This window comes from Henckelia pumila, chromosome 2, assembly GCF_033568475.1.
Source record: "Henckelia pumila isolate YLH828 chromosome 2, ASM3356847v2, whole genome shotgun sequence".
In the NCBI taxonomy this organism is placed as follows: domain Eukaryota; kingdom Viridiplantae; phylum Streptophyta; class Magnoliopsida; order Lamiales; family Gesneriaceae; genus Henckelia; species Henckelia pumila.
Window position 1 is genome coordinate 171,280,013 of NC_133121.1, and position 25,143 is coordinate 171,305,155.

The 25,143-nt window shown below is 34.5% G+C and overlaps 1 long non-coding RNA gene across 4 annotated transcripts; it reads left to right on the forward strand.

Moving 5' to 3' along the window:
• On the forward strand, nt 1-23,087 carry LOC140885196 (uncharacterized). Of its 4 annotated transcripts, XR_012150837.1 has the most exons (7): nt 1-307; nt 460-544; nt 898-1,014; nt 1,239-1,297; nt 1,391-1,491; nt 1,587-1,894; nt 11,685-11,781. It is a non-coding gene; the product is annotated as an uncharacterized lncRNA (long non-coding RNA). The 4 variants fall into 4 exon arrangements; XR_012150838.1 differs by lacking the exons at nt 460-544; nt 11,685-11,781 and adding an exon at nt 22,952-23,087; XR_012150835.1 differs by lacking the exon at nt 460-544.
• Nucleotides 23,088-25,143: the final 2,056 nt, after the last annotated feature.

Here is a 25,143-nt window from a genome sequence, read left to right on the forward strand (position 1 = left end):
TATCTCAAACGATCGAACCCTAAGCATCTTCCAATCGATTCCTCTAAGTTTCAGTTCGTTCCAGATGTGTTTTCAAACTGTCCGCCGCACCATCTCGATGGAAAATGGCTGTTCGGATTCCAACCTGATTTCGCTTCCATTCTTGTTTACTATAATCTCGTTTCCAACTCATTCCACCCCTTTCTGGAGAATATAGCAGGCTGCTGGAAGTGAGATTCTTATCCGCTTCGATTTTGGTGGAAGGTTTTGGCAAACAGCGCGTAAGTTCACAGGTGGGGAGGCTCCTCGGAAGCATCTCACTACCAAGGTCTGGGATTTGTTCCCATTTCTCTCTGTTTTTTTTTTCTGTGTTTGATTTCGATTTCTAGGCTTTCGATCATGTTTTTCGTTGAGGAACCTTTGTTCGCCGATTTTTGTTGTTTGGATTGTGAGTTATTTCTTTTTGTCTGCCAAACTCAGCTAGAGTATGGGATATGTTACTTTCAAAACATTCCAGCATATGGACATGATATTTACATCAGAATGGAATCTTATGAATTATTAGGTAATTTTTTTAGATCAAACGTATAAAATTCTGGTCCTGTTGCACATGATGTTCCTTATCCTTATTGTTTTTTCAGCACCTATTTTGTCCAGCATATATAATACGCTACACGTGACTTCAAGAAATAAATCTAATCTTGATTGCAGGGTTTTAGAGCTTAGAGTTTTAAAGGCATATAACCACCTTTTGGTGGACCTACAAATTGGTCTTAGATCTCCAATAGAAGCACAGATTTTTCAATAGTTGGTAGAGTTGTGTAACATGAGATTCGGTTGTAGTTTTTGATTAAAGTAACATTAATTTCGAATTTATTTTTCTCTCATTTCCTGCACGCTGCGATGGTGTCTTTGCAGCCCCCTCAGCTCTAAAACAACACTCTGCAATTGGGGAAAAATCCCAGTTGAGAAATGATTGGAAGTAGCTTGTGAGCATCAAAAGAGGGAAAAAAACCTTTTGATTATTTTTGGGAGGTAAAAGGACGATTCTTTTTGCATGTCTGTTTTGATTTTGGTGGAGAATTTGACTTATGTAAAAGGGTTAGTGCAATGCTTTAATTTTCCTGGAATGTTTCTTAATTCTTGAAAATTTGTGTTCTTCTTCAACTTCAAGTTTCATCTTGGATTTGAAAATACTTGTTGTTAGTGATTGAATGATTTGTAATGATTAATGTAACTCTACTAAATTCTTTTTCCAGGTGGAATAGTTGGATTCATTTCAATTGCATGATTGATGAAAAGATGATCAAAGAAACTGGTTATGAACTATTTCTTAATTAGTTCCCATTGCAATCTCAATTTCTCTCTGTTTTGTTCAGAAATATTTAAATTTGAGCTCTTTCTTTTCCAGCTGATGCTCTAGTCTCAACTGGCCTTGAAAAGCTGGGATACCAATATGTAAATATTTGTACAGTTCAATCCCTAATAAAGTTTCTTGATCGCGATGAAAAGGTTCATATTTCACAGCATTTCATGCAAAGATTGGTTCTATATTATGCATTTTGTTTCTGTCTCTTTATTAATTTTCTTGAAAATCATATTTCAAGGTTATCTGGTACCTAAGAAATCCACATTTCCTTCTGGGATGAAGGCTTTGGCTGACTATGTTCATAGAAAGGGACTTAAGTTGGGAATATACTTGGATGTTGGGCTGAATCACTACCCTCCAATCCCGGAGGAATCCGAAGGCCACAATTTGATGATGGGATTCGGACAACACACAAACCCGCAGATCATATCTGTGTTGAGATCCAAAAACACTTGGGGGCTCCAAATCTCTCTCAAAAATTGAGATTGGATTTCCGTTCCTCCTGATCACAATTCTTTCTTCGTTAATGTTGGTGACTCCTTGCAGGTATATTCACTCTTTATATAATATATATATTCATTTACATTTTGCAAACAATTCATGAGCTACGATAATTAATTTCTCCACTCACATAAATTTTTATTTTTTGGAAAATTAAATAATAATAATAATAATAATAATAATAATAATAATAATAATAATAATAATAATAATAATAATAAAGATTCAAAAGTGCATGTATATTATGTATTCTGAAAAGCAATCTCTAATAAGTTGAAGTGCGGGCAAAACGCAATGAGTTGGTAGTTCTACTCACTATAATGTCCACCAATCCGAATATTGCAGGGATCTTGTTTATTTTGTTGCATTATTTAGCCCAAATGGCGAGTGTTTGGCCAGTGGATCATTGGATAAATTCTTGCACATATGGTCTGTAAAGGAAGCCAATATAGTCTATGGATAAATTTCTATTATCTTGTCAGAATTTCTGTATAAATGCAAGTAAAATTATGATGAATAAAAGGAAAATAGCAAAAAAAATCTTCCAATTAATATTTTTGAATACATGGCATGTGAAAATTTAGTTTACATGTGATTTTCGTGCTTGGGTATGGAACACTTTTCATTACTTTTAATAACAAGGGTGTATTATTTGGTGTTCTGCATGCATCCCAGTCATTGTTACTTTGTTACTATATCAAATAAATTCGTATTGCCTCTAATTTTGATTGTTATTTAATGCATAAAGTAATGAGGTTGCAACTAGGAATGTAGTTTGTGGGGACCTCGGGTTACTAATCTTGTTTTAGGACAACAAATGATTAATTAAACAATTAATCAAACAATTAAAGAATATTAAATCAAGAGCAGAAATTTTTTTTTAAAAAAAAATTTCCGAGCCTCGCTCGATCCGGCAAAGTTAGCCGATCGAGCGAGCCATGAATCAAAACTCTCGGGTGTGCCCATTTACTTGCCGCGCTCGATCGGGCAAAAGCTACCGATCGAGCGGGCACCATACAACAGAAGATTTCAGTTTTCCATTCTTGCTGTCAACTCTTGTATAATCAAACACCAGCTTTCATAGCCAACTCAAACATGGTTTAAATCTTCTACAACATGCATATCTACATATATCAAGTTTCAGGCATTATAACAAAAGCTTATTACATCAAATAAATAGCATAAAGATATGGAACAAAAAGCTACACAACATCTTCAAAGGTGAGCTTCTAAGCACAAGTTCATATCAAATTCTATGCTATCTAAGTATCATTCTTTCAACTTAAAACCCGAGTCCTCACGTGCTAAGTCTCGCTCCCAAGCTGTCAATGTCATATCAAACCAGCTCCTGCCCCATCTGTTGTGATGCACACATACAAAACAAAACAACAGCCAGATAAACTCCGGTGAGAAATCATTCTCAGTATAATCGACATATAAATGCGTTAAATAAATTCATTTCAACTCTAAACATGTCAACTCAAGAATAGAGTAAACATAACGCATATATCGACTCAAAACTTCAATCAACACTTCAATTTATATAGCGCGCTTATCTCAAGAATTGATTCTTATCACTTCATTGCCATCAAGATTCGTAAACGATCTTGACATGGATATCCATCTATCGTAGCCATTCCGGGCTAGAAAATAAGGTTAACCGCAACCTTGGCATAGAATCAATTTAATATACAATCATATCGACTCAAAATCAAAGATCCACTACCTGCGATGGATCGACAACATCAAACATAAATCAAAACATCTCAAGTATGTGATTTTCGCGGGACAACTCAAGAATAGTCGTTCTTGAGTTTCAAAGTCCCTTACTCGTGATGTCGTCATTATACCTTTCATTCTCGAGTTGACGATGTTCCATATCTGGATAGGAAGTACAACAACTCCTACAAGAATTTTATCATTCAAACCTCAATCCATCTTCAATCAAATTCACTTCAATCTTGATCACTTCTTCTTCGGTTTCAATTGAGGTTTTTGAGTCAATAGTCTCCTATTAAACTCTGAAACATATCATCAAAACATGTATATCAAACCTCATTCTATTCAATCATTTCAGAATTGAATCAAAATCATCAATATAGATTCAATCAACATCATTTCAAACTTCAACTCCTTCTTATTCGATACAACTCGGAGTCGTGAATCGTTAGCCTTCGAAACTCAACTGAAATCGAGAAATACAATGCCATAACATTCATAACATCTAAACAACTATCTCAACTCAGTTATAGGCTATCAAAACGATGTCAAAACATCAACCGGCGGTGTAGCGATTGAAAATCGATAACCGACGAAATATCGAATGCGAAGCTAACTTCTCTCCAACTTCTAATAAATTCATATCATTCATACTCCTCATATCAGCAGCTATAATCATATGCTAACAATACAAATACATGCTGAAATACTCAGAAGTTCATATAACAATAACTCATCGTTCCGGTCTCGACAACGAAACACATATAAGATCAAGAACATGAAACTATATCAAAGTACTGATCTCTGCCAAATTTCGTTCTTCAAAACATGCCGAGATGATTAAATACTTACATCAAATAGAAGGCCTCGTTGCAAGGATTCCAGAACATCTTTCGGAATCAAAAACGGACAATCGAATCAAAAGTTACGGCAATTTGAAAATTGGAAATCAAAAGAAATTGAGAGTTTCGACTTCTCTGTTCTTCAACTTTCTGAATACATGTAACTTATACACGTATCATGCTGATAATGTGAATTAAAATCAGATATGTTCAATCAATATTGCAATCTAGTCCCTGTAGTTTCGTAAATTGCAATTCAGTCCTCGGCCTTTTTTTTACTTCAATTTCAATCCAAAATAATTTAAGAATAGTAGAATTAAAATCAAAACTCTAAATATTCTCAAATTAAATATACTCGGATTAAAATTAAATAAATTCGGATTAATTAAATAATCCTGGCCTTTTGCACTTTAGCCCTTGCAATTTCGATATTAGCAAATCAGTCCCTGATCGGGTTGTATCTTCATAATTAATCTTCTTTAATTCGCGAAACATAGAATTTAATCTTAAATCCCATAAATATTCAAATCAAATATTTATTCTTTTAATTTAAGAATTCTCGGAATTTAATTCTCAAAATCCGTAAATTCTCAAATTAAATATTTTTTGTTCAGAAATTAAATCTATCATGTCCATAACTTCTCAAATCAATATTAGCCCATAATATGGAATTTAATTCTCAAATCCCATAATTAATAATTTCATATTTTCGGGCCTTACAATTCCTCCCCTCTAAGAAATGATTTCGTCCTCGAAATCGTATTCATCCAGAATATCAACTCTAATAGACTGAATGATTATCTGAAGTGATTCTTACTTCAATCATCCACTCTGCATTTCGTATCTCACTTCATCTTTCAATCTCTTTTCAGATTATTACTTCGAATCTGCTTCTATTCTCTTGTAATTAGTATCTATTCAGTTGTACTTTAAGTCATTGAAACGACTTTGTTCTGAGCTGTTTTTTTCTTCAATCAAGGATTTGTCGAATAATCGACTTAACTCAGAATCTCGTCAGTATCTATCTCATCTGAATAAAGTACATACGAAGAATCTACTGATACTTCTTTCACTTAGATACTGAACTTATCCCGCTGAAAAGAATACATTCATTCAATGAAATCATCAATTATGTCTGACATTTCATTCAGTGAAATTCATCCTTTGGGATGACTTGATTCTTTCTCTATATCATTCTATACAGAGTATAGAAATAAATCAAGTCTACACTGTTATTCATTTCATCGCTTCAAGATTAGTATTCAACTTCATATTCTTAATCTGTAAATTAAACTCTGCCCTTTCTCTATTTTGAATTGAATGATGTTTCAAGAATAACTTTTCCACTTAACTAATCAATTTCAGCTTCAAAAGTTATATCTATCATTCAATTACTAATTCTGGTTCATCTTCTCTACTTTCATTCCATACAGATTCATATTCATCATCCTTGTGTTCCTCAAATCATATCTGATCTGCTGACAACAAATCATGTCTGATCTGATATCATATACTTCAGTAGTATCATTCCAATACAAAGAAATCTAATTTCTTTTCATCATATCATTATCTTAAAATCGATTCATTAGCTGTTGCAGGAATTATAATCATCAAGTGGTAACACATCAAGACAAGTAATACCGAATAAGGTATCAAAGTTCTGAAAATATTCTCAATATCCGGAAAATCAACTCAGATAATCCATCAATCGACAAATGGTATAATGCAATCACATATAACCAACTCTCAGAACATCAATCAATCAATCGATGCCACATCTGTTGAATAATTCTAAAGTCTTAATCCTGGCAATAGATTGTAATCATTCCTGTAATTCATCATATCTCTATCTTCTTCACAGATCTGAATCGATAGCTGTTATTCACATCTCATACAGTGTATTCCACAAATCTGATTAGTCTATTCGGACTATCTATGAATCAGAGTTTAACATGCTGTATTCACATATTTCAAAGTATTCAGAGTTTTTGATAATCGGTATCATATCAGATAAAATTCCATTCTCAAAATTCAATTCATCTTCTCTGATTATTCTTTCAATTCAAGGATAACATGTTGTACCTTTACCTCAAAAAGTACTCAAAGTCTTCGGATCATTTGTATTACAATGTAATAGTAAACCCAATGTTTCAATTTGAAACATTATTTTTTGGCTTACTATTCGTCTTGCAACGAATCTAATCACCATTCAGTGATTTGATCATACAGACAGATTATTGTATCCAGTAATTTCAATCAATTTGTTCATAACTACCACCTGTTTACTTCATATAAACTGTTTCATCTTGGTAGTTTACTCTTTCAAATCATGATCTCATACCAATTCTGGAATTTCTAATCTATCACTGAACTCATCTGGTCAACGATTTTCAACTTAATCAGAAACTCTCTGTACGTTTAACTTCGAAAACGTACTAATTCGGTTACTTCTATTTGCTTTATCGTCTGATAAAACAATTATCGGATGAATATTAAATTTATTGTTGTGCAATTCTTCAAATTCTGATATCTCTTTTCAGAAATATCAATCACAATCAGATAATCAATCATAATAGAATTCATTCATTCTGATATGAGGCTTCAATTCATATCTCTATATGGCATTCTGTAATGAATTCTCATTGCTTCAGTTTACTTTCTGTGTTTCTTTAATCTTTTAAACAGTTCTGGATGCTTTCAATCAAAAATCATTCTGATTGGTCATATATGCATCTGAATATTCAAACCAAAATACACAAAATCTGAAATCAATTGATCGAATGCCTATTTCGTTTTTCATTTTTATTTCTCAATTGAATTCTAATAACTTGATCTCATCACAATGTGCTTTAATCCTTCAAAATCAATTCTCACTTAATTTGGATTACAGCAATTCAGACTTTTTTAGTATCTATCTTGATACTCAAGCACATAAATTCAAAAGATCAATCAATCACGCATTCATCTCTTCTCTTCGTTCTATTTCCCAAATCTCAATTGAAAATTCTATCAGTTACGAGTCATAAATATTATAATATAGTGAATGTATACATCAACCAATCAGTAACTCTTGAAATTCATAATCAGGGAAATTCACTTAAGTCAAGGTCATCCACAGAACAATAATATGAATGACAATATGCTAAGTGAAAACAACTCACTAGCATCTCAACTCAAGACGAGTAGATCAAATCAGACTCTATAAAAAAATAAGAGTCAATCAAAATCGATTGAGGTCGGTACCAAAACCTCGAAATCAATATCAAGAATTTCAAAAATCATGATTTTATGATGTAATAACTTCAGTAAAATTAAATAAAAGACTCATCTGTAACTGATTTTCATATCATTATCTACTCGAGAAACCTCAAAAGCATTAGTCAATTCACAAACTCATCAATTCTCTGATAAATTCCAGGTCACAACTTAAACTAAAGTTAAGAATCTTACTGAAATATATCTGCCATCTCTACTCATCGGCATATCTTTCAATTCTGGTTTAGATCATGAACATATCTAGTGCATTGAATATACTTATTTCAGAATATTTCTGAAATCAAACATCATATATCGAACCGAAATCATAGAATCTTAATTCGAGATTCTATATCATATCAACTTATTCATATGCACGTTATGTTCTTGCTGATCTAATTTTATCACTTCTTATCATCAATTCTTCTATTAATCTGTATTCGAATATTGCATCATCATCTATCATGCAACATAAACAGATATTTCAATACGAACTAAATCATCTTCAGTTTCAGTTCATCGAAGCAATAGTTCCATTCTTCCGTTCAATTCACATAGTCTCTTTTCTGATACAGAGGTGATCATATAATAATATTTTAGCTATCATGAATCTATTGCACCAATAATAAATAGGTCAAAACAAAATAAATCTGTTACCTGAAATTTCATTCTCAGGTGCAATTTCATTCTGATTCTCTGTATACTTCTAGAATAGAAATTGTAGCTAAATATGTGTTTCTCTCACACACCGTAGCATCTTTACAATTTCAGTCCTTTTGCTCCATCATTCAGCTTCAGTTCTCTATTTTTCAGAATTTCTTCGTCAAAATCTATCAGCTGGTTGCTAGGTCTTGAAGTTGATACACAGTCAATCTGATACATCATTCATCGGTATCTTCCAGATATCTGAACATCAGTTCTTCAGAACAACTTCTACGTGCAATACATCTATTCATTCGCTAATATTCTGTTCTGTTCAATCAGAGATATTTCATTCAATTGAGCAATAATACAGTTTTATTCAATCTGACGATACCATTCTGTTCATTCTGACCATACAACTCTGTCAGTCTGGGTGCTTACATCACCCAAAGAACAATTTTCTCTTAGATTCTGGGTGCTTACATCACCCGGGAAAATTCTTATAATACCATCGATAAGAATTCGAAAATTTACAAATCAGTAAATTAATCAATTCAATTTCAAAGGTAGATCAAGAGCACATGCCTTTTATCAAATCATCGAATCAAATACTGCATAATCATGCAATACTATAAATGCATATGACTCACTCTACCCCGCTCAGCTTTTATCTCAGTCCAAAACCTACGCTCTGATACCACCTGATGTGGGGACCTCGGGTTGCTAATCTTGTTTTAGGGCAACAAATGATTAATTAAACAATTAATCAAACAATTAAAGAATATTAAATCAAAAGCAGAAATTTTTTATTTTTTTAAAAAAATTTCCGAGCCTCGCTTGATCCGGCAAAGTTAGCCGATCGAGCGAGCCATGAATCAAAACTCTCGGGTGTGCCCATTTACTTGCCGCGCTCGATCGGGCAAAAGCTACCGATCGAGCGGGCACCATGCAGCAGAAGATTTCAGTTTTCCATTCTTGCTGTCAACTCTTGTATAATCAAACACCAGCTTTCATAGCCAACTCAAACATGGTTTAAATCTTCTACAACATGCATATCTACATATAACAAGTTTCAGGAATTATAACAAAAGCTTATTACATCAAATAAATAGCATAAAGATATGGAACAAAAAGCTACACAACATCTTCAAAGGTGAGCTTCTAAGAACAAGTTCATATCAAATTCTATGCTATCTAAGTATCATTCTTTCAACTTAAAACCCGAGTCCTCACGTGCTAAGTCTCGCTCCCAAGCTGTCAATGTCATCTCAGACCAGCTCCTGCCCCATCTGTTGTGATGCACACATACAAAACAAAACAACAGCCGGATAAACTCCGATGAGAAATCATTCTCAGTATAATCGACATATAAATGCGTTAAATAAATTCATATCAACTCTAAACATGTCAACTCAAGAATAGAGTAAACATAACGCATATATCGACTCAAAACTTCAATCAACACTTCAATTTATATAGCGCGCTTATCTCAAGAATTGATTCTTATCACTTCATTGCCATCAAGATTCGTAAACGATCTTGACATGGATATCCATCTATCGTAGCCATTCCGGGCTAGAAAATAAGGTTAACCGCAACCTTGGCATATAATCAATTCAATATACAATCATATCGACTCAAAATCAAAGATCCACTACCTGCGATGGATCGACAACATCAAACATAAATCAAAACATCTCAAGTATGTGATTTTCGCGGGCCAACTCAAGAATAGTCGTTCTTTAGTTTCAAAGTCCCTAACTCGTGATGTCGTCATTATACCTTTCATTCTCGAGTTGACGATGTTCCACATCTGGATAGGAAGTACAACAACTCCTACAAGAATCTGATCATTCAAACCTCAATCCATCTTCAATCAAATTCACTTCAATCTTGATCACTTCTTCTTCGGTTTCAAGTTGAGGTTCTTGAGTCAATAGTCTCATATTAAACTCTGAAACATATCATCAAAACATGTATATCAAACCTCATTCTATTCAATCATTTCAGAATTGAATCAAAATCAATAATATAGATTCAATCAACATCATTTCAAACTTCAACTCCTTCTTATTCGATACAACTCGGAGTCGTGAATCGTTAGCCTTCGAAACTCAACTGAAATCGAGAAATACAATGCCATAACATTCATAGCATCTAAACAACTATCTCAACTCAGTTATAGGCTATCAAAACGATGTCAAAACATCAACTGGCGGCGTAGCGATTGAAAATCGATAACCGACGAAATATCGAATGCGAAGCTAACTTCTCTCCAACTTCTAATCAATTCATATCATTCATATTCCTCATATCAGCAGCTATAATCGTATTCTAACAATACAAATACATGCTGAAATACTCAGAAGTTCATATAACAATAACTCATCGTTCCGATCTCGACAACGAAACACATATAAGATCAAGAACATGAAACTATATCAAAGTACTGATCTCTGCCAAATTTCGTTCTTCAAAACATGCCGAGATGATTAAATACTTACATCAAATCGAAGGCCTCGTTGCAAGGATTCCAGAACATCTTTCGGAATCGAAAACGGAGAATCGAATCAAAAGTTACAGCAATTTGAAAATTGAAAATCAAAAGAAACTGAAAGTTTCGACTTCTCTGTTCTTCAACTTTCTGAATACATGTAACTTATACACGTATCATGCTGATAATGTGAATTAAAATCATATATGTTCAATCAATATTGCAATCTAGTCCTTGCAGTTTCGTAAATTGCAATTCAGTCCTCGGCCTTCTTTTTACTTCAATTTCAATCCAAAATAATTTAAGAATAGTAGAATTAAAATCAAAACTCTAAATATTCTTAAATTAAATATACTCGGATTAAAATTAAATAAATTTGGATTAATTAAATAATCCTGGCCTTTTTCACTTTAGCCCTTGCAATTTCGATATTAGCAAATCAGTCCCTGATCGGGTTGTATCTTCAAAATTAATCTTCTTTAATTTCCAAAACATAGAATTTAATCTTAAATCCCATAAATATTCAAATCGAATATTTATTCTTTTAATTTAAGAATTCTCGGAATTTAATTCTCAAAATCCGTAAATTCTCAAATTAAATATTTTTGGTTCGGAAATTAAATCTATCATGTCCATAACTTCTCAAATCAATATTAGCCCATAATATGGAATTTAATTCTCAAATACCATAATTAATAATTTCATATTTTCGGGCCTTACATAGTTTTTTCAACCATTATAATTTGTTCAACCATTCATTTTTAGCAACTTGTGGCTTGAATTTTGTAATTCGTAGTTCATGTTCTTTGCTGCCAAATATGTGTTTGATTTTATTTTTCATTTTAATCTATTCATATTTGTTTTTATTTTTAATAATTTACAGTATGGAGATACAAATTAAAGGAAAAGAGATTGTTGCGGTTTTTATGAAAACTTGGGACGCTAACATGTGCTGAAGAAAGGAATCAAAGCTTTTCGAGATTAATGCATAGTTTTTTCCTAGTGTTCATTAATTTAGAATGCAATTATTTTTATATTTGAATGATTTATAATATTTGAAGATTCTATATTAAATTTTATTTTACAAATTTTTGAATTTTGAGTGATTTATAATATTGAAAATTTGGGAATTAAATTTTTTTTTTGTTTTTTATTTTAACAAAGACAACGCTTTTTTAAGCGTTGTCTTTTTTCTAGATACAACAACGCTTAAAAAGCGTTGTCGTTTCTAGAAACGACAACACTTTTTATAAAAGACAACGCTTAAAAAGCGTTGTTTTTTTAGATACGACAACACTTTTTAAGTGTTGTCTTTTACAGAAACGACAACGCTTTTTTCGCGTTGTCTTTGAGCATGGTCTTTTACAACACTGGCTACGAAATCACTTTTTCGGGGACATTAACAACGCGGAAAAAATGTTGTCTTTAACCGTTTTTCTTGTAGTGCTGCCTCAAAGTCTGTAGACGCCTGTACATATCACGATAATAATGGTTAGGTACAAAACGCTTCTTCATGACATGCTTCATCTCTTCCCACGTCTCATAGACGGCTCTCCATACCTCCTTCTAGTGGTCACTAATTGATCCCACCAGATTCATTCATAATCTACAAACTCAACCACTGCCAACCTCACTTTCTTAAGATCAAAATAGTGATGACAATCAAACACAAACTCCACATGCTTCTCCCATTCCAGATACGTCTCCGGATTAGATTTCCCATGAAACGCTGTGTGAGGACTCTGGCACTAATCTCTCAAATCAAAACGAAGTAATCCAAGATCAAATAATAAATAGTTAATCCAATACATGAATTAAGATCAAGCAATCAAAGGCCTAAAATATATATTTTTTTAAAAAAAAACATCAAAGCCTCGCTCGATCGGTAAAAGTTCACCGATCGAGCGAGCACAAATTCAGCAACCTTCTGCTCGCAATAAACATGTCCTCGCTCGATCGGTTAAAGTTTACCGATCGAGCGAGAATGCTCTGTGCAGAAACTAAAAATCTGTTGTTGCTGTCTAAACCTTTCCATGCCATTTCTAAGCATCTAAACAAGAAATATCCATGCTAACATGAGTCTCATACAAGCTACCATGATATACCAATGCCAATAAGAATCTTAAACATACTATAAGATCCAAGTATAGATTCCAAGATAACATGATGATTCTTCTTGGCACCTATCCAAAAGAATAAGATCAAATTCATGCCATATTCCTTAAGATAATCTCAAAACTAGTGTTATATATATATACAAGAACATCAAGCCAATTCATAAGATGCTACAACAAGTAGAGTTCCAACTCTTCACATAAACAATTTCAAGTTTACATGTAGAACCTACAAAAAGTAACTCAACTAGATTTCAAGGTAGCAACATCATATACTTCTAGAATAAAAGCTAGTCTCAAGCTTTAATACAAATATCAAAACATGAAAAGATATTAAAGTCTCAACCAATATTTCAACATCAAAACATTGGAATCCAAATCTAACATGTTTGACAAAACATAAACTTTGTCTAACACCCGAGTCTCCACTCTATTCTCTCAATCTCTTGATTCCTTGCCAAGTCCGACTCTCTTACTCTTCAACCTGATGCAATGCACACATACAAGCAAAACAACAGCCGGATAACTCCGGTGAGAATAAATCTCAGTATGAAAGACATCTATATAAATCAAGTAGATATAACTTAAATAATTAATCTACTATTACAATCATCCTTTATTGATACCCTTACCTGTCGAATATCATTCAAGGAAAATTCATTCAATAATATATAGACTCAAAGATCCGTCAAGGGTTCAAGGATTCCAGTCTCACAGAATCGATATTTTCAAAAATCATTTCGTTGGGATCCCGGGAATATAATAAGGCCACAAATCAAGCCTCCCACCTACACTCCCGCTCGAGGTGGTAACAATCGTGTATTCCCTGGACTGTGAACACTATACTGAGAGTCGTGGAAAAAAGAAATCAAGTCAGATTTCAAGCCTCTCATATACAAGTTCACCACGTCCAATATTTTCTTTTCGATTCTGTTTTCAAGGTTTCGAAAGAATTGTGGCTCAAGAGGTTTACTCTCAACTCTATAACCAATCTACCACAACTCAATAATTCAAAGTAATCTATACTCATTAATTTCAAATAAGTATCAAGCATCAATCTCAATAAGAAAATCATGTTTGAATCAAATATCTCATATATCAATCAACTAAATCAATTAAGGCAAGTAATTCATATAGATCACATAAAATTAAGTAAAACAACTAATCATGCATATATGTGATTTAATAAACTCGAAAACCACCACATTCTCGAGTTATTCTACCTGTCGAATTTAATGTCGAATCATACCTTGATCTTGATCTTTATTTCTCAACCTCTTGTAAATTCTGATCACACAACAAGCTTCTTCAAAATCTGCTCAAACCTTCTTGCTATTCCAAGAGCTAGTTGTGTTGAACTTGTTGCTCATTTCAAATCAATTCCGAACTCGTCGACTCGACTTCGATACCTTCCAACTTAAATCTGAATTGAAGTGTTTACAAGTCACATATTAGCATTCAAATTTCATCTAATCTCACAAGTGCTTAAACACTTCAAAGCTTGTCAATAAAACCAACATTCAAACCGGTATCGTATCGATTACAAATCGGCACCGAGAAGTTCTATCTACTAATTCTAACAACTTATACATCCTTCAAACATTGATATCTACTTCATATCAATATCATTTTATCACTACACATTCAAATCCAACACTTGAATTTTTCAAAAATTCAACAAACAAAATCGACGGCGTAACGACTCGAATTCGATAATTCCAAAAGCATAGACACCATCTTATCTATCAACTAGTCTCATTTTCATATTCAATTCCATCCATATCACACGAAACCAATAGCCTAAAAATTCCAGAATTTCAGAAACTAATCGATAATTGAAAAAAACATGTCCAAACGACGATCTTTTTGCGAACCGTCTTAAATATACTATCATCGTATATACTAGAACACGTTTATACAATCAAATCTTAATTCTACCAACATCTTAAAATTAAAACATGGTAGAATTTAGCCAAAATTACGTCAAAGTGTAGCACTCGAAGCCGTGATCGCAAATATACGATCAATTCGAAATTCTACCAATCGGATCAATTTCTATCAAATTGTGGAACTTAGGAATCGGCCATGGGGTTTTTGGAGCTGAAGTTTCTGATTTCTATAAATTCTTGTGATTGTAAAGTGGTGATACACGTTTGGAGTATATACTCAAGCCACATGTAATCCCACTTGCAAGCCAATTAACAATTTGGTCCTTAAATTCTTGACTAATTGCAAAGTGATCCTTGGAACCTTCAATCATCTCTCTCTCGTTCTTGCTATTGGTGAAGGAAAATTATACACATTCAAAGTGTAATATAAATCTCTTGTTGACAAGTCAAATCCCATTTCTGCAGTTTAGCCCCTGAAACTTCGATATTTGCAGTTTAGTCCCTATTCGAGTTTCTTCTTCAAATTAAATTCTCTTTATATCCAAATTCATAATAAAAACATTCAATCTCATAAATATTCAATGAGAATATTTATTCTTTTAATTTAAGAATCCCGAAATTTAATTCCCACATATCCGTAAATTCTCAAATTAAATATTTTCGACTCAGAAATTAAATCTCTAATTTCCATAAATTTCAAATTGAATATTTTCCAAATACGAAATTTAAATATCTAATTCCGTAATTAATATTCATATTTTCAGGGCCCTACACGTTGAAATTTTCATCTTAATGCTACTAATATTCCCATCCTCCTTATCGCCCTCCGTATATTTTCCATGCATCGCTTCTCACCTATGTCTACCCCCATGTACTCTTTTCTTCCCATCCCAATTTTCTTCATAACTCTCCTCATCATCCTCAAAATCATTCCCCTTCCAACTTTTATTTTTTTCCCACTACCACTACTCTCCTCCAATCTACTCATCCGCTCATGAAGAAGCTCTAACTCCGACCTCATCACATTAGTAAATTTCCCCATCAATGCCTCCATTTGAACCTTGAAAATTCCTTGGTTCACACTTTCACTAACATCTTTATTAGGATTCATGGTACCTGCATGAAAATTGTTAGTAATAAATTTCCTCACACAATTTATCATAGTTCACTCCAAACGAATCACTCAAACACTCCTTTTTTTCACTCAAATTTGTTGTAAGGCTTTGCTTCGTAGAGTAAAGGATCAAACTTTCAAGTTTAAAACCCTTATAGGCTTGAAAATTGACTCACAGAGATTGACAAAACAAGCAAAGAATTTTATGGACGAATTGACTTTGACTTGCACCCAAGGATGAAAAAAACAACAAAATTTTCCACAAGTTACTTTGCTTCTTTTATTTTTTTTTTGACAAATTTTCGACCCTCTCAATTATTTTTGATCGATTTTTTTCTTTTTTTTTGAATTTATAACTTGTAGCACAAGACACGATACTTGGATAACAAGTTTGAAAGAAACGACATAGAAATTTGATATGAGATAGACGAAGAACAAAGAACAAAGAACGATGAACGAAGAACATGGAACGAAGAAATAATATAGATTAAAGAAGGATACAACTTACTTGAATAAAAAACCTTGGCTTTGATACCAAATGATATGAATCTTGATGAGTAAGATTAGAAAACACGGTTATAAATTAAATCGCACCCTCTAACCAATAATCAAAAGATCCAAGAGTTTTTTCCAATCTTTGAAACAAGTAAAATTGATAGAATTTTGGATTTCCACCTTTAATCTACGGGACGATTAACAAAAGAAATCACGACAATCGAAACCAAAGAAAATCTTCAGATAACTTGTATCTGACAATCTTCAGTGAGAAATCAATTGACAAACATTTCCATGTAATTAAACTGTGAAAAGTTTGATTTGAAAAGTCAAAGCAAAGTTTTGAATAAAATTCTAGAGAGAATTTCAATAATAATTGTATAAACTGAATCTGAATTGTTATTCAAAATAATGAATGTATGGTATTTATATTACAACCCCAAAATAATAAATATATTGCAAAAATAAATCTAAAGATATCAAAATATCTCCTAGAGGTTTTCTAGTAGGCTTAAAAGTCTCAAAATATGAAAAATAATTCCAAAATATTTGGATTCCCGAACACACACACAAACACCTTAGATGTGTGAAAAAGGCAACGGCGTGGGCGCGTACATCTTGCGCAAAGGCAGGCGCGGGCTCTCGATGATAAGGTGCAGGCGCGCATTTTCCTCTTAGATTCTTCGTCAAATCAACACTTGCACGCGCGGGCGCGCGGTCTTTATGGCGCGGGCACGCATAGGATTCGCAGAACAGGGCGCGGGCGCGCCTGAGGCTCGAGTTGGACATTGAATTCTTGAGTTTTCTTCAATATTTTCTTCACTTCCTTGATCCCTTTCGACTTCAATAACATTATAGCTTCCTCCAAACTGACTCTCAAGCATTCCAATTCCATCTTAATAATCCGCCATCAACAATTGAAGTGTTTCCTTGAAATTTTTAGCTCGACCTCTTGTAACTGGTCCTCTTGGTATTTCCAACGGGTCCTTAGCCACTTGATCAACATGCGAGCCAACCATGATCGCATCAGAATGTCGTCTTCTCCTGATCCTCTAGTGCAATTGCAATCTGAAAATATCCATAATATCCATCAAGAAAACAATAGTAAGAATGACACGCTAATCTTTCAATTATTTGATCAATAAAATGTAAAGGGAAATGGTCCTTTCGGGTTCCAGCATTCAATTTTCTATAATCTATACAAACCCTCCACCCATTTTGAATGCGGGTGGAAAACAATTCGTCATCCTTGTTTTTTACTACTGTAATTCCAATTTTCTTGGGAACCACTTGGACAGGACTTACCCACTGGCTGTCAGAAATTGGATAAATCACTCCAACTTCAAGGAGTTTGAGGATTTCTACCTTCACCACCTCCATCATAGGTGGATTCAATTTCCTTTGCGGGTGACGCCAGGGAATTGCTCCTTCTTCCATCAGAATCCTATGCATGCATGTAGAAGGGCTGATTCCCTTGATATCTGCAATAGTCCACCCTATAGCAATCTTGTGCTCCTTTAAAACCTTTATGAGCTGCTCCTCTTTTTTGACTTCCAAACTGCTAGAGATGATGACTGATAATGTTTTTCCTTCTCCCAGGAAAACATATTTGAGATGTTTGGGCAACGTCTTTAGCTCAATGACTGGTGCCTGCAAAACAGATGGAAGACACCGAGTATTAGGTATTGGCAAAGAGATATATGAAAGGTTACCTGATTATGTTAGCTCAGGGGCATGGTTCAGAATTGTAACAATTTCTTTCAATTCTTCATTGAAGAAAATTCCCTCGTTGTCCTTTTGAATGGGTGCTATAATAGCCACCTCTAGATCATCTTTTCCTACAAGCTCAAAACACTCTTGTGCCAAGTAACCCACAATATCAACAGAATAAACACAATCGTCACCATTGGGAAATTTCATGGCATCATAAATATTAAATTTAACGACATCACCATCAAATTCCATAGTAAGTGTTCCACTGTGAACATCAATTTTTGTCATCGACATTTTCAAAAATGGTCTGCCTAACAGAATTGGACTATTGTGATCACCATTTTCCATGTCAAGTACATAAAAATTAGCAGGAAACACCAAATTATTTACTTGCACTAACACATCATCTACTACTCCCCTAGGGTATGCATTATACCTATCAGCCAATTGTATGACAATTCCTGTTTTGTTCAAAGGGCCAAGCTTCAAGGATGCATAAATAGAATATGGAATGACATTAATTGATGCTCCTAGATCTAACATGTCTTTTTCTAGTCTAAAATTCCCTATGGTACATGGGATAGAGAACATACCTGGATATTTGCATTTTGCAGGCAATTTTCTTTGGATCACAACAGATACATTTTCTCCCAACTCCATCTTCTGACACCCCTTCAACGTCTATTTCCTTTTCGCAGTGCACAATTCATTCAAAAACTTCGTATAGCGAGGTACCTGCTTAATAACATCTAGCAATGGAATGTTTTCCTCACATCTACGAAAAGTATCGTAGAGTTCCTTAATCTCTTCATCTTTCCTAGATTCCTTAAGTGCTAAGGGAAAAGGGGCTACGGGCTTATACTTAGAAAGAGGAGGAAACTTACCTCTTTGCGCTTTCCCTAAGTTGCTTCTTTATCATCCATCTCTTCATTCTTTTCCTTCTTGGATGAAACATCTACTACTTTCTCCTTGACCTTTAACTCTTTCCCATTCCTTAGAGTGATTGCAGTAGCATTCTCCCTTGGGTTCGGGATTGTTTGAGATGGAAAAGTGTTAGAATGTTGTGCTTCCAATTTGTTGATCGCATTTGCGACCTGTCCAATTTGAGTATTCAAGTTTTGGATACTTGATTGGGTTTTTTGTTGGAAATTCAGAGTATTAGTTGCAAGATTCTTAACTATATTTTCAAGAAACTCACCTGGCGCTGGAATTTGAGGACGCTTCTGTTGTTGAGGATATGGTGGCCTATAAGCTTGATTTTGCGGTTGTGCATGAGGTGCAGGCAGATTCGCCGAAGGGTTTCCGTATCTATGATTTGGATGATCCTTCCAACCTGGATTGTATGTGTTGGAATACGGATCATACTACCGTTGTGGTGGTCCAGGAAATCCTCAAGTGGCATTTACTTGTTCGACCGATTCCTCTTGAATTGTGGGACACATATTAGTTTCATGTCCCACTGCAGCGCAAATTCCACATGCCTTTTCTCTGTCCATTTCCTAAAGCCATTTGACGCACAAGAGACGTCAGTTCAATCAATTGTTGCTCAAGAGAATAAACATTTACCTCATTATTTTTTTGGGTGCTGGATCACTTCTATTGGTGCCAAATTTTTGAGAATTGACAGCCATATTCTCGATTAAGTTCCTTGCCTCTCGTGGAGTTTTTCCAACAAAAACTCCTCCACTGGCCGCATCTACCATGCTCCTGTCATGAGACAACAAAACTTCATAGCAATATTGAATTAAAAGGTTCTCACTTATCTGATGTTGCGGACAGCTAGCACAAAGCTTTCTGAACCTCTCCCAATATTCATGAAGTGACTCCCCCATATTTTGCTTAATATCATATATTTCCTTTTTGATATTCGCTGCTCTAGAAGCTGGAAAATATTTCTCTAAAAAAATTCTCTTCATTTCAGTCCAGGTTGTGATGGATCCAGGAGGTAAATAATACATCTAATTGAAAGAGTGGGTGCCCAGTGAGCCAACTTGTGGCTATGGGCTTTGATGACTCTTTGTACAAACGATCTTTTGTTTAATGTAATTTACACTTTTATTAATGGCAATGACTTTATCTTTCTTCATATTGTTATATTATGATATACTATTGTTGTTTTGATAAAGACCTTGAATATACTATAGTGTATGTAAGATGTGGTAGAACATGGGGATGTCTATCATGAAATACATCTTATAGTCACTATATATTCTAAACTGTTCCTAGTCGATTGAGCCGTCCGATAATAAGGATAAGGATCGCTCGAGTTTGAGACTAGCTTTGCGATGCGGAGTACCACGTTTCATTGGTAGGGAACATGGAGATGTTCGAAGCATGCAAATGGATATTCATAGGATGAATAATCGAACTACCCTATCCGGACTTTCCAAGTGGTTATCACTTATCGAGTGGATAAAGTCCGCGGTTTTGGTTGTACACCATTAGTCCTTACTACTTGAAACATCATGGAGACTCTATATGCTAGTACTGTGCTTTGACTCGTTTACCGACTCTATGGGGGTCATCAGGTGTCGGGATTGGGTACAGTTACAACACATATAGGAGTCGATGCATTGTTGTCAAGGATTCACCACATACTTGCGAGTGTGGATATCCTATGCGATCTGAGGAGATATTAGTGTGACGAATCTCTGGCCAGAGTACTTGATGTGATTTAAGAAATGGTTTCTTAGTAGCACATGCGATGTCACTAATTTGATCTTCAAGATGTATTGCATAGTTATCGAATCTTGAGCGACTCTCGATATACCAATGGTTGTTGATTCGATCGGGATATATGGATGAAGGGACCGTACTGTACGCTAACCAAAATCTACTGGTTCTTGTAGGCACTATCAGTGATACCTAGGGAATCATGGGGCGATGTTGCTAGGCGCTTTACCATGATTCGTTGGGCAAGTCGGAAATCGTTGTTCCGAGTCACAAGGAGTTGTGAGCCCACGGCTAGCTGTATCCCTGAACCATTGAGGGTCACATAGTGTAATGGAGTTTTAATCCCCGTTGAGATAGTTAAATTTAAAGAGTTAAATTTAATGAATAAAAAAGTTGGACTTCTTAAATAAGAGTAAGGGAGTAGGATTTCCTAAAATGACATAGGGATGTACATTTTTGGAAACCACTGAATTCGGATTCAGGAAAATTTATCTTGACTTTAAAATGTGCAGAAATGGTTTCTGTGCACATTGGTAAAATCGGTTTATCAATCGGAGTCACGATGAATTTTATATTAATTTCTGAACATGCGGGCTTTGCTTGTCGGGCCTCAACTTATGACTAATGGGCCCTAAGGTGTTAGTGGCCTGCATTATAAATAAGTTATTGCAGTACAGAAATTACACACAGTTGGTCATAATTTTGAGAGACAGTTTTCGAAAAAAAAACCCTAGCTCTCTCTAGAAATTCGGCCGCCCCTCCCTCTCTCTGTCAGAGATTTTCCGGTCTGTGATTTTGAATTGCAGACAGGATTAGCGAATCAAATTCGTTATTCTCTTCGCAGAAAACTTCTGATAGATTTTCTAGTGCAATCTATCAGAGGGATTAAACCTCCATTCGTGGACCTGATTGAAGGAAAGCTTGTTCATCAGTTCCAGGGAGATACAAGAAGCGCAGAGAAATCTGTGTGGTGTCCAATAATCTCGCTTCGAGATTGAAGGTAAAATTTAATAATAGTTATTTAATTTTACACACACAAATAATTTAATCGTATGGTTGATACCCACACTATGGAATTGTTCCATACTAAAAATTTTAAACTTCCGCTGCACCGGGTATCAATCGTGATTGATCTGAACGCCAGTTATCCAACACTAATCCCTTGCAGCATTCTTCAAAGAAAAAGGAAAGGCTCTCAATTGGATCCGCTCCTCTGTTACTCCATGAGGTTTCATACTCGTGCATACCACATGGAATTCCATCAAGTGCTTGTGAGGATCCTCTCCTGCGAGACCATTAAAAGAAGGCAATAAGTGAATTAGTCCGGATTTTAACTCATACGTAGCATTAGCTTCTAGAGTAGGAAAAGTAATGCATAAAGGTTGCTGGTTTAAATCAGGAGTGCCAAGTTGTCTCAGGCTCAGATTTGCGTTGGCAGCCATCTATTCCTCAGGATTTTCAGTTGGATGTTCGTCCTCTTCTAGTCTCCTTTGAGCTTCTCTTCATCGTCAGTGAAAAGTTCTATCAATCTCAGGATCGTAGGGAAATTATTCTTCTGAAGATTCTCCTGCAGACATGAACGACCTGAGAAGTACTAGAAGAAAAAAAATAACAAAATAAGATAAAAATAAATATGTAGAACACAATAAATTAAACACCGTTTCCCGGCAACGACGCTAAAATTTGGTAACGCTTAGTCGTATCGCGCCCAAATTAACCTAACTCAACTCAGATAAATAAAATGTAGTAGGGAGAGTAGGGATCGTTTCCACGAGGAAAGCGAAATTTAATTGTGTTCTTAAAAATGCTAAAAATAAAGAATGGGGTTTTTTTTATTTGAAATTAAATACCATTAATTAAAAGATAATTAAAATTAAATTTTATCACTGACATGCAAGATTTTAAAAATGTAACGAAGAAATCAATTAAAAATAAGCCTTGGTATCGGTCGACGACACCCTTGAAGTTATTCACTCGATCATCGATTCTCTAAAAATAATTAATTCCCATTAAATATTTGATAAGTGCATTTTTTATGCATTATTTTATGTCTATTTTGAATGCTTTCGTATGGTCTCATATTGTTTTATGTGTGTTTTTATTATGATTTATTGCTTATATGTGCATTTCACTATTCGGGTTAATTTTGTAGGAAAATAGATTTATGAAGAATGAATTACGGAGCAGCCATGATTCAAAAATCATATTTTATTTTAGAGAGATCCAAATCCGATCTCCACCGTTCAAAATGAAGTTCAAGATTTTTTAAACAGCTGTCCAAATTTTAGGCGATCCGACGGCTAGAACTCAAGATATGAATTTTTCAAAATCGTTGCGCGCATCAGAATCTGGTGCTCGCTCGAGCGAGCGAGACGGGCCAATATTCCTTCGAGCAAAAAGTTGCTCGCTCGAGCGAGCGGAGCGTACATAATTTATATTTTTGGAAAGTCTTGCTCGGGAAGGATACTATCTTTTGATGACCCTTGTGCATATAAATACGAATCTATTCATCAGATTAAGGGTTCCGAATGCACACAACACAAGGGAGGCAACTTCAAAGCTTGGGAGAAGATTTCTACACTTTTTCTTCTTCTGTTCTTCTTTATTTTTATTTATTGAATCATAATTTTAATTATTGAGTAGTTTGTTTTCAACCAAGACGGCGTGATTGGGCCGGACAAATTTATGTAAAAAATATGGATGTTTTTTTGGGATTTTTCAGAGTTGATTTTATTTTATTGATTGTCAGATTTATATTTGTCTTGTGGATAGTTTGATCAACTATTTTCTTGCATGTTAATCGATTCCAAGTCGACAGAGTATGTATTGATTTCGATCACTTTGATAATCAACACATGATAAAATCGACTAGAAATAGAATTCGATTTCAGTGTGCGATTAGGTGAAAACTGAATTTTCACAAAAAATTAATGCATTCAAATTTGATTAGAATTACAAAAGATTAATCCGTCAATATTTGAGTAGGTTTGATTGTTCTAAAAATAGACCTTTGAACAAGTTAGGAGAATTCTCGTAATCTAAGATTAAATCTGAGTCCTAAATCGGCTACATGTTACAAGATTTGTTCGATACCTGCGTGTGTCTTGGTTGTCTCATTTTAATTAAATTCACCTTTTATCTATTTTAATTATTATTTCTTTTTTTATTAACTTTATTTTTATTTAAATCATCTTAATGCTTTTATGATTTTGTCTAGATTAAATAAAATAATTAATTCTTGAGAATTGACAACAGTCCCTGTGGGATCGATACTTGGACTCTTTGTTCACTTTACTATTACTTGACCTAGTGCACTTGCTAGTAAATACCGAATTAAGCGGTCAAGTTTTTGGCGCCGTTGCCGGGGACTGTTTAGTTAATATTAGGATAGATTATTTGCTTGAGACTAGATATTTTATTATTGTTAGTTATTTATTATTTATTATTAATTTTATATTTTTCTTACTTGTGAGGTACTTGGAGATGGATCATTGACAGGTGTTCACAAGGTTTGGCCAACAATACTCGGAGCCTTTCTATACTGCTTGGGGGAGATTTAATGATTTGGCGAACAAATTTCGATGCCATGATTTTTCAAACTACACTCTAGTTCAAATTTTTTATGGTGGTTTGGATGCGACAACAAGGAGTTGGATAGATTATGGATCTTTTTCAACTGGCAGTCACTTGTTTCACAGAGATTACAACAGTGCTATGCACTCGTAAATGAAATTTCAGATTTCAACTACAATTGGCATTCAAAACCAACCACCTGAGCATCAAGAAGAGTGTATAGGGAATTTTGCAGATCATGTGGCTCAGTTAGAGAACATTGTGCGACATTAGACAGAGAAAAATCAGTTCTTAGAAAGCCGCATCATGTCTTTGAGTCTTTTGGATTAACAGATTGCGCTTCTTAGAGAACAAATTTTTGAGATCTGCCAAGAGAATGAAGTAATTGAGCCAGAGCAAGAAGAACTATTTTTTGAAGAATCTTTATGTGATGAGGAGCCAAAAGTTATAGTGAAGGAGGAAGAAACATACAAGGCAAAAGATTTGTTCTCGTCATTGGTCTTTACATGTCCACCATTAGAAGATACGTTCTTTCCATTGACGCCAACTCCACAATATTGCATCCTCTATGAGCTTCAGCCTAGATTCGAAGTCTCCTTTCAAAAGAAAAAATTAATGCCGAGTATTGTTGGACCGAATAGCTTAAACTCCATATATCACGCCAAGCTTGAGGGCGAAGAAAATCAAAACCCATACGTAGAGTCGTATGAATCTTACTATGGGTGGCAGCTGATCTTTGTTGGTTGCTTCTGCATAGTCGAGTTATACACT